The sequence below is a fragment of the Spermophilus citellus genome (assembly GCF_964194105.1).
Source record: "Spermophilus citellus genome assembly, chromosome: 6".
Taxonomy (NCBI): Eukaryota; Metazoa; Chordata; class Mammalia; order Rodentia; family Sciuridae; genus Spermophilus; species Spermophilus citellus.
Genome location: NC_138187.1, coordinates 162700907 through 162711077, shown reverse-complemented (window position 1 = coordinate 162711077; position 10171 = coordinate 162700907). Strand labels below are relative to the sequence as shown.

Sequence of the window (10171 nt, the reverse complement as noted above, 5' to 3'; positions counted from 1 at the left end):
TTGGAAACACCTAAACCCAGCTCCTCTTTCAGAACGGACAGTAGTGATGGCAGCTTTCAGGTGTGGGGGAGGAGAAGCTGGCCTGGGAGAGGAGCTGTCTAACATTACCACCAAGTCCCCAGCCCTGGCACTCACCGGCCATGGGGTAGTACATGCTTGAGCATGTTTTGTGAATAAAGCAAAGAATTGTCGGTGAAGTAGATCTGCATTTGTCCACGGTTGGATTAATGCTTCAGGAGGATGTTGGCAGGGTACGGAGCACCCTCTGCTCTGGGTTGGGCTTGGGCCCTCCTCAGCTTCTTAGCTTTATAGGTCGGGAGTTTCCTAGGAGATCATCTTACTTCAGTTCTCCAAGGAGCAGAAGTGGCTGGAAGGAGGTGGTGTCTAACTGGAAATTAGGGAAGGTGGGAGGGACAGTGACGGCTTGACCCTGCTGACAGGGACCCCGCTCTTCAGCAGCTCCTGAGCTGGGGTGGAAGCTGGGGGGTGGGATGGTGGCTGCAGAGTAGCAGAGGACCTGGCTGACCCTGACTATTGACTGGCCTCTTGCAATGGAACAGTAGGGAGCCTCGTGTTCAGATGCTCAGAATTCCACTGTGAGGAGTGAATGGAGCATTCTCCAGTTTGCCTCCTTTCCTGAGGATGGCAAGCTCCTTAGGACACAGGAATCCTAGTGGTGAGTTCGCCAAAGAGGAGAAAGGCTCATGGCCTGTCGTTCCTGCTTTCTGCGGGACAGGTTGAATGAGGTAGGGAAAAGAAGGTTTTCATTTCTCTTCTACCAAACTGAGTTGGCCCAAATTTCAATTCCTCCTTTCCCAAGCTGGAGTCTCCTCCATGATGAACTGCCACCAGAAGGTCTCACGTTGAGAAGGGGACCCCTCGCAAGTGATGGCACTTGGAACCCACTTTCTGGGCAACTCAATGGGAGGAGCTCGGTATTTCAACAAGTTATTTGTGTCTAGTCTGGCATTAAGCTGAGGGGCTTCCTCCTCAAGGTATTAATAACTCAAATAGTGCATTTTTATTCCAAAGGGGACTCAGGAGCTTACTAAATCCCAGACAGACAGGTGTCAAAAGTGCCTTTAGATCCAGCAAGAAGCCAGTCTGAGATGGTATCTCTTGGCTGGGAGGAGGGAGGAGAAGCTGTGACCTCAGGGCAGCCTGATCGGTGGTGTCACTGAGGTGAGCCTGAGTCACTCTGGACCCCTTCCAGACCCCGCAGCCTGGGAACCGTCCAGAGCACAGGCTTTGCAGCCAGACAGCTGACAAGCCACCTAGCTCCTCTGTCCCCAGTCTTCTCATCTGCAAGTGGGGGGACGCAGTGCACCTGCCCATGGGTTGTGGCACAGATTAAAGAAGTGAGCACCAGACCCATGTGGAGTCGTGGCCACCGTGTCTGAGAAGTGCTCGGTCTTGTTATCCATGTGAGCTTGTGAATTCAGCTCGGTACTGAGAATCTCCAACCTGAAACACGTGGTGGGACAAGCATTTCACAGGGTGATGGAAACTGTAATTGTCTGTGATGATGGGGGTCAAGGGTAATGTAGACCGTGAGCACCCCAAGCACATGCCACACCTCGTTGAAGCTATACGGTCCAAGACCTTTCCCTAGCGTGCTCTTCTTAGAAGAAAATCAAAGTAATTAGAACTTTATTTCGTTTCCTGATCCTAGATGACTCTGCTGTAGGTACCAACTGTCATTTAATAAAAACTCTGCAGCTCCAGGGAAATCGGGTAAACACCCCAATGATCCACTGATTCTTGATTCACACCTCCTAACAATGATACACAACACAGGTTGGAGTGGATTGGATTCCTGTTATTTACCACTCATGATGTAGGTAAAATGCCTTTCAACACGGAAGCCACAATGTTTCCCATTCCCCCACTACAGGGACTGCTATTCACATGTTGGCCAATTTCAAAGTGGCTGATCATGGTGTATCTTTTATGCCAGGTGCCGGGCTGGGCTCTAGGCTGGTGTCCTTCCAGAACAGAGGAGAGGGAGACATGTACGTATATAACCCATGTAAGGTAAAAGTAGAAAATGTGAATTTGGGGCTGAGAGCCTTGAATTGGCGATTCCCTTTTGCAGTGCATGTTGATGAAAATAATTTGTTTAAACCAAAATATATCCCCAGGGCATCCATTTTGAAAGGACCCAGAACCAAACCTAATTTCAAGGCTGTCAGCAGGTTTCATATAGGCCAGGCTCACAGGACAAACAGGACCAGCCGGGAGGCTTGGAACAACACAGGCACCATGTGAACAAGAACAGATTCAAGCTTGCCCGCCTGACTCAGGGCTTTGCAATCGATTCAACAGCAGAGTTAAGTCTGGCCCCACATCTTGCCTTGCTTTGAAGTGAGGAATGCACTAATGGGTTTCCTTCCCCACTTGGGGAGGATACCTCCCCCTGGGTCCAGTCTAGTTTTTTCTCTGGCTGTACCCTAAGACAAAGCAAGCCCAGAGCAGTTTGGGACTCCCACTTGGAGTCCGAGCCCCATGAGCTGATGACAGTGCTTGAGGATTTTTCCAATGATGTTTTTTTCACTCACACTCCACTTTCTAGAGGGAACCAGCAGGTTCAATATTCAAGTCCCTGATTTTCTCCAGACCTTGGACCCCACTGTATCCCACTGTCTGTGGGAGGGTCCCTCCTGGAGAACTCACAAACCCTCAAACTCAATTCACTGTGTTTAACCCCAAATCTTCCTCCCTTCCTGTGTGATGTCAGGAGGGACCCCCATGTTGCCAGGGTCTCTGTCTTGCCTGCCATTGCCCTCTGATAAGTCACCAAATCAGGCTGCAGTTCTGACCACCTCCTGAATCTGTCTCAGCCTCTTCACATCAAGTGATGGTCACACCAAAGCCTGGGGCACGGGAGGGCAGTCTCTCACCCTCAGAGGACCACTGCTCCCCTCATTTCTTAACTGGATCGGCTTTAATCTCCCCCACCATCTGTGCTGTAAAATGGTACCTAAACAATGAATAAAAAGTTTGAAGGATAGAGACTGCCTGCATTCAAGGTGTACTGTATATATCTATACAGATAAATGTACAGGACATCTGTATTTATATGTATTTATCCACTAGTTGAGAGGTTGAGTCCCGAGAGAAGGAGCGAGGCATCTAGAGGACATTAGCAGTCTACCCTCTTCATTCATTCATAAAGTCAACCCAATGCCTAACGTGCGACAAAGACCTTCCACGCATTAGGGACACAGTGAGCAAAATGGACAGAAGACCCAGGCCGGCGTGTGAGCCTCAGAGCAGGGGTGGGGATGCCGAACATGAGGGGAAATAGAGCACTCAGGTGGTGGCGAGTGGGGCAAGCCCAAACAGGACAGAGAAGCCCCGTGGGGAGTCCAGGGGAGCAGGGGTGGCGGGAGGTGCCTCTGAGAAGGTGACCTTGAGAGGAGACCTGGAGGAGGGGGAGTGAGCACAGGGGAGAAGAGGGGTGCAGGCCACCGTTAGGGTGCTCAGCACCCCAGGCAGGAGGGTGCTTGGAGCACTTGAGCAGAACCAGGGGGTCATGGGGGTCATACCAGGTCAGGCTGAGGACTGTTAGTGGGAGGGGCTCAGGAGGGTCACCAGGCTGGGAGGAGCCTGGGAGGCCACTGCCACCCTTTGGCTTTTCCTGAGAGTGGGGCCGGGCAACTTGAACTTGACGAGGCCTGTGTGCTCTGACTTACGTGTTGAGAAGCTATTGATTTTGCAGGACAGAAGTGAGAGCTGCTCGTTGTGACTCTGGAGAGAGGAGGGGGTGGACAGGGGGCATGATCAGTCTGTTGGTCCAACTGCATTTTCTAGCCAGTTTGTGCCCAGGCCCTCCCCCGCCACTGCAGGGGTTCTAAGCAGGTTCATGTCCACCTGCCGCCCCTCCTCTGCACCCCTCTTTCTACTGGCCCTGCCTGGTGAGGCCTGCTACCTTCCCTGGCTCAGGGGCCTCTGTCCCCTTGTCCTCACTCCTCGTCCCTGCTGGCCTGCCGGCCTCCCCCTCTCCTCCAACCTCCCCACGGAATTGCTTCTGCCACTTCTCGGAGAGCAACCACCTTCTCAGTATTCCCTGGCACAAACCTCAGCCCCTGGCATGAAAAGTGGGTGGCTGGGCTTGTTAGATGGAACTCATTTCCTAAATCTGATGTCCCGACCCCTTCCTTCCTCCCTCATAATTTATAATTATCTTTTCTTTTCCCCCATTCTCTTTATTTTTTCTCTTTCCTAAAAGCAAATGAGACAAAACAAACAAGCTTACTCAGGACAGATACTAAAATTATCAACTGCTGGAAAGGCCGAATAGCCTATTATTTCTCTTCTGTTTTCTTTCCTTTTTCTTTGCCTCCGGGGACCTGGGTTCCAGTCCTCACCTGCCAGGTTTATTACATTGGGTGAATTTCTTTGAGGGCTCCATGATCCTGTCTGTCAAACGGGGACACTAGCATACGTGAATCAGGGTCTTTCCATTTGTCTCATAATAAGCTTTATAGAAACACGAGGTATCACATTCCCTCCCTTGAGTTCACGGTTCCATAACACAGAACCAGACAGACAGCAGGCTTGCTCCCTAATCCGATGCTGTCCCCATTTCACTGACCTGCAAACCTATAATGAAGGGGCTCAGTAGTGGAGCACCCCTGGGTCCAATCTCCAGTTCTTTCTCTCACAGTCACACACTGAGGAAACGGGAAGCTGTTTTGTCAACAGCAAAGCACGTAGGGCACCTGGTGGTTTGTTATTCTCAAGAATAAGACCACCTAGCAGGGGTGGGTGGCCACGCTGTTTCTCTTCCTGAGTTTCCCCTCCTAGGTTGAAAGACTGAAGGGCCCACGAGGTGACCCGTTCTGAGAGCTGGCAGGACTGCTTGCGGATGGTGCTTGCTTTCTTGTGAGAGCGAAGGCAAGGCCACAGGGGCGTTGGGCACACAGGGCGGACGGCATTCCTCTCTGCAGGTGGGTGGCGTGTTCCCTGTTTCTCCCAACTAAGACACTCAGGCCACTCCAGGGGAGCGGGCTGCACGAAATCATCACACAAGAGACAGAGAGACCTTTTTCTTTGGGTCCTGTGATGACTCCTCTGACCTTAGGGGTCCATGGAGACAGGGAGAGAGGGAGGGAGGGGGAGAGAGAGAGCACCGAACCCTTTTGTTGAGGAGAAGCCATTTAAATGGGGCCAGGGGTCAGGTTTTAGGGGGCTGAGTCCCGCTTGTGACGTCTGCTGTTGGCAGGTGGACTGACATCCAGGAAGGCCATGCCCAAGGGCAGAGCAAGAGAAGGGGACACACCAAGGACATTTCCATGGAACATTCTATCCCAAACAGGGCAAAGGGGTAATATCACAAAGGAACAGGTGAGTGTAGCTCCTGAAGACACGCCCTCTACTTCCTGGGCTGGACAACGCCCAAGTCACCACGAAATGTAGTGACTGGTCAGAGCCTCTGGCTTCAGGATGGAAGGTGGGGGTCACAGTGGGAGCGGCTTCGACTAGTTCCTCGTGTGTACTTACCAGGACCTGCCCACCAGCCCTGGCTCCCAGAGAGAGCGCCACCTGCTCAGTTCTCACAAAGCTTTCAGTGTAAGAGATACAGTGTGGGTTGTCGAGGGACCCGGGGTCACCTTTCAGCCATTTAGGGGGCATTTTCCTTAGAAACATAAATTCTTTCAGAAAGTATTTTGAGAAAGTAGATGGGTGCAATATGCCTATAGGGACATTTGGTCTCTTCATCCCTCTTCCCAAATGCTAAGGAACATTCCTAAGAGTGGCATATAGCTACATTTATTCCCTCATATGTTGATAAAATAAATCAATGAGTAACATGCATCTTTGCAATTTTATTCTCTTTTCATAGAAGTTTTTCCGAGGAGCAGGAGGCATGTACTTAGTAAGGAAGGTCAATTTACACTCAGCTCTTTGCAAGTTAATGCTTCTGGGCCACCCATTGCATGCTGGGAGTGCTGGTGACCCCAGATATTCAATCTCTTGTACTTTGAATGGCACGAATTGGAGAGAACAGTCTCTGCAGTCTGTGGGGAAGCCAGGCCTCTTTTACTCCCAAACCTCTAACAGAGGGGAAACTTGGGTAGCCTGGAAAACGATGACTTTGCTTCTATAACTTTATTCTCACCTTGTGAAACTGGGCAGGGTGTGTCCAACCTGTTTCTTCCCATGGGGGACACGAATAATGCCAAGGGTGTTTACATAGAGCCTTGGCCCTTAGAGGAGATGTTCTAATGCAAGTAATAAGAGGAAATCTTAGCTGTGGTGAGCCCTCTGGGGGCTGCGTTGTCTAGGTGCATCAGACTCATGTGATTACTTTATGTTTTGCAGATCAGAGCTCTAGCACAGTCGGATTCAGTTAGATGAGCATCTCTCTGACGGACGATACAATGATACTCTTGTTGGAGTTTTCTTCCCCAGTTCCTGGCTGATAGCTCTGTTCCCCAGGCAGGCCCTAGGAACCCTCACCCTCCTCCACCTTTCTGTTTTAGAAATTCTCTCACCTCTGGCCTGATGTTAGGCCCAATACCCTCTTCAACCCAGAGGGGTTCTGTTTCATTGACACGACCCCCTGACTGCCAAGCTGCACAGCTGCCTACTGGTCCCTGCCCAGAAGCAGCAGTGGAGCAGCAGAGTGGGGCCCGTGGGTTGGAGCACCTGTGGCAAGCCTGGCCTTCGGCCTGTGGACCCGTCATGCAGGCCTGGCCGTCCTGAAGTGCTGTGAGCCAAAGCACCCACCTGTCACCCTTTGGTGACTAGGTAGGACTGGGCATGATATGGTCGCCTGCTGCAGAAACCCACCCCACACAGTGGAGGAACCTGTGAGTACAGATAGACCAGGGCCCTCCTGCTTCCTGACTGGCCCAAAGGAAATGGAAGTGGGGCAGACCTGAATGGGAGTCGACATAAGAGTTGACAACAGCGTTAGTACTTTTCTGAGCCCTAATTAGCATAAGCTTGAACCAACAGCATTGCTACTTTTTCACACCCTAGTTCACATAAGGTTGGACCAAGAGCAGTGAGCCGGGTGCTGCATCAGCCCCTGGACAGGCTCACTTGGCGGGAGAGCACCTGATGCAGGCTTTCTGCTGCAGTGCAAGGAGTCCTGTTTGTTCTCCCACGAGTCCTGTGCTCTCGCCCACTCCTGCCGCTCTGTGGACCTCCTTCTTCAAGTTCACAAGATGAGAACCCAGGAAGAAGGAACCGTCGAGAGCTGCTGGGATCTGCGCCAACACTGGAGAGTGTTGAAGTTTCAGCAGCAGAGACTTGCAGAAGCAGTGAACTAAGTTCCACTTCAAAAACTCCAGTTTCACCGATTCTGTGGTTTTCCTATTCTCCCCCAAGGCTGCTGGCACTGACTGTTGACTTACACTGAGGTGTAAGAGCCTGTGTTGAGCCATGTGAGCTGGCCTTTGTCCTGTTAGAGCGTGGGGGGCAGAGGGGGTGATGCATGCCAACTAATGTAATTGCGGCAGGGGTCTTGCGTGACCTCAGGGTCGTGCAGACACATAGAGACCCTTGCCATTTATTCCACTTCATGTCAAGAAAATCTAGAAATCAGAGGCACAGTGTACGCAACCCACCCCGGGATGGTTGTCCGAAGGTGTCCTTCCCTTAGAAATCATACAGGAATCCCAAGGGAGGGGCAGAAAAGCAGGGAGAAATGTCTTATTACCAGAGTCAACTTCTAGCATTTCCAAAGGAAACGGCTGACTGTGATGTTGTCCACCATGAAGGTCACATTAAAAGTAACTCACACAGACTTGGGAATTAAAGCTACAGTGGCCAAGCTCATTTTTGGATCGTCAGTCACCTTGGATTCACATCTCTTCCTCTCATGTCCAACTGCCAGCCCTTTCAACAGCTTCTCAGACTCTCCCGTGCTGCCTTCGGACCCACTGATAGGCTCCCTGTGTTGTCCTTGATCTTTGCTTCACCAACATAGATCCAGCCTGGGGCCAGGGCACCTGGGCAGTCTCCCCCCTGGAACACTGGAGCGGTGCATACTAAACTGACCCTGCCCTCATGCTAACAGGCCTCGCAGCCTGTGGAAGTGCCTCCTTCACCTGAGAACCTGACTCACCTAGGCCCAAAGCCATGCTTTGTTGGTGCTCCCCAGCAGCTCAGGAACACTGGGACAATCCCAGATCCCCGCTGCACGAGGCTAAAGCAACTGTCCAGGGACTGGGAGACGTTAGCAGACGTCTGTGGAGCGGGTCTGGCAGGGGTTCTCATTCCAGGAACGCCTTTCAGCAAGTTCCACTCGCCCCTGGGGTTCAGCCTTCCTGTGCACAGGGCAGGCTCTCATTAAAGGCTCCATGTTCGTGAGCTCATGGGCCCCCGCAGTAAACCCTCGTGGGGGCTCTCCCATACCTCAATCCATTCACACCTCCTGTACTCCTCCTGTACCAGCACATTCCCTGCTCAGAGGTCCCATGGGAAGTCCCACTGCTTGGCCATGACAAGCCTTTGCTCTTTGGGAACCACCCCTGCCTCCCACAAAGGTTGAAATTCATGACCCACAGGATGGTTGGTTCAAGCTAAAGCATCCACCCAGAGGATGGACAGCTAGAGGCTGAGACGAACCTCACCCTCCAAGACCCAGCCCAGCTGCTCCGTGGATGGGCCTCCCTGGTCTGCCCCGACCTCACCAGCACAGTGCCCATCCTGCGACACGTCCACCCATCCCAGAGCTGGTGTTGCATGTTCACCAGCACGTGCCTGCCTCTCTCCACATGGGAGAGAACTGGGTTTGCTCAGCGCAGTGTCCCCAGCACCTGTGCGTGGCAGGATTACACTCCGTTGCTCTGAGCTGAACTGAGCGGTGCTAAACAGATGTCAATTGACACACGTATCCGCCCTTATTTCCAGTTCCCCTGCGTCTCCTGTGCAGCTGCTACACTGTTTATTGAACTGAACTCTCAGTTTTGGCCACAAGCTTTCCTACCTCAGGATCAAAAGGCCTCACTGCTGAGTGTTCACAGCAATTATGGTGTATCCAAAGGCCACGGGATGATGAACTGGCAGATAAAATTCTTCCCACCAACACAGCTCAGGCTTAGTGTGAATGTGGGCTGAATCAACAACAGCATTTTAATAGATTCCACCTGCCACGAGAAATGAACTGATCCCCCCAGAAGAGTCCCCTATGGTCGTATCCAAGATACCACAAGACATGCAGCTCTTGCCCAGACCAGAGCTCCCAACTCAAGGAGCACCATCCACCTCTGACGGACATCGAAGGCCGCTGAGTATCTGAAATCCCAGTTTCAATCTCATCCTTTTCATTCCCAGGACTGTGTTCAGGTGGAGTGGTGGTCCTGCCACCGCCTGGCCTCCCTGTGAGACCTGTTGTTCAGGGCCAAGACCTTCCTGTGGACAGAAGAGATCCTCAGAGCAAGAAAGGAAGGTGTGGCCACAAAGCCCAGGCTGCAAGGCCCCTTCGCTGACTTCTGGATGTGGCGCCCACTCCCTTCAGCACACAGAGAGCAACAGTCAGCCCAGGTGAACCCAGCAGCCAAAACCAAGCCACTCAGTCCAAAAAAAGGGCAAAGGACACATTTCTCCTAGGACAGACAAGTGTCCCTAAATACATGCTCAACACCAGTAATCGTGGAGAAATGCAAGTGGCCCTGGGTTCCATCTCTAGCACCAAGAAGAAAAAAGAAAATAAATGCTAAAAAAACCTGGACTTGGGCCTGGGGATGTGGCTTAGGCGGTAGCACGCTCGCCTGGCATGCGTGCGGCCCGGGTTCGATCCTCAGCACCACATACAAACAAAGATGTTGTGTCTGCTGAAGGCTAAAATTAAAAAAAATTAAATATTAAAAAAAATTCTCTCTCTCTCTCTCTCTCTCTCTCTCTCTCAAAAAAAAAACAAAAACAAAAAAACCAAACCAAACAAAACTGGACTCTCGTGCACTGTTGGTGGGAATGTAAAGTGATGCGACTCCTGTGGACACAGTTTGCTACTACCTCAGAAAATGAACAAGGATCATGTGACCCAACAATGCTGCTTCTGGGTAGATACCTAAAAGAACTGACTCACCTACCCAGGTTCTCGTCAGCACAACTCACAGCTCACAGGTGAAAGCAACACAAGTGCCCAGGACAGAACTGTAAGCGCGTATCATGTGTGATGCACAGTGTGGGTGCACACACGTGTCAGGACAGG

General features: G+C 51.7%; 1 long non-coding RNA gene across 4 annotated transcripts; it reads left to right on the top strand.

Moving 5' to 3' along the window:
- Nucleotides 1-486: 486 nt before the first annotated feature.
- Nucleotides 487-9852, top strand: LOC308651589. 4 transcript variants are annotated; one of them, XR_014022615.1, is made up of 5 exons: nucleotides 487-676; nucleotides 1958-2012; nucleotides 2142-4952; nucleotides 5228-5349; nucleotides 6328-9852. It is a non-coding gene; the product is annotated as an uncharacterized lncRNA (long non-coding RNA). The 4 variants fall into 4 exon arrangements; XR_014022616.1 differs by having other exon boundaries at nucleotides 487-746; XR_014022617.1 differs by having other exon boundaries at nucleotides 487-746; nucleotides 1958-4952.
- Nucleotides 9853-10171: the final 319 nt, after the last annotated feature.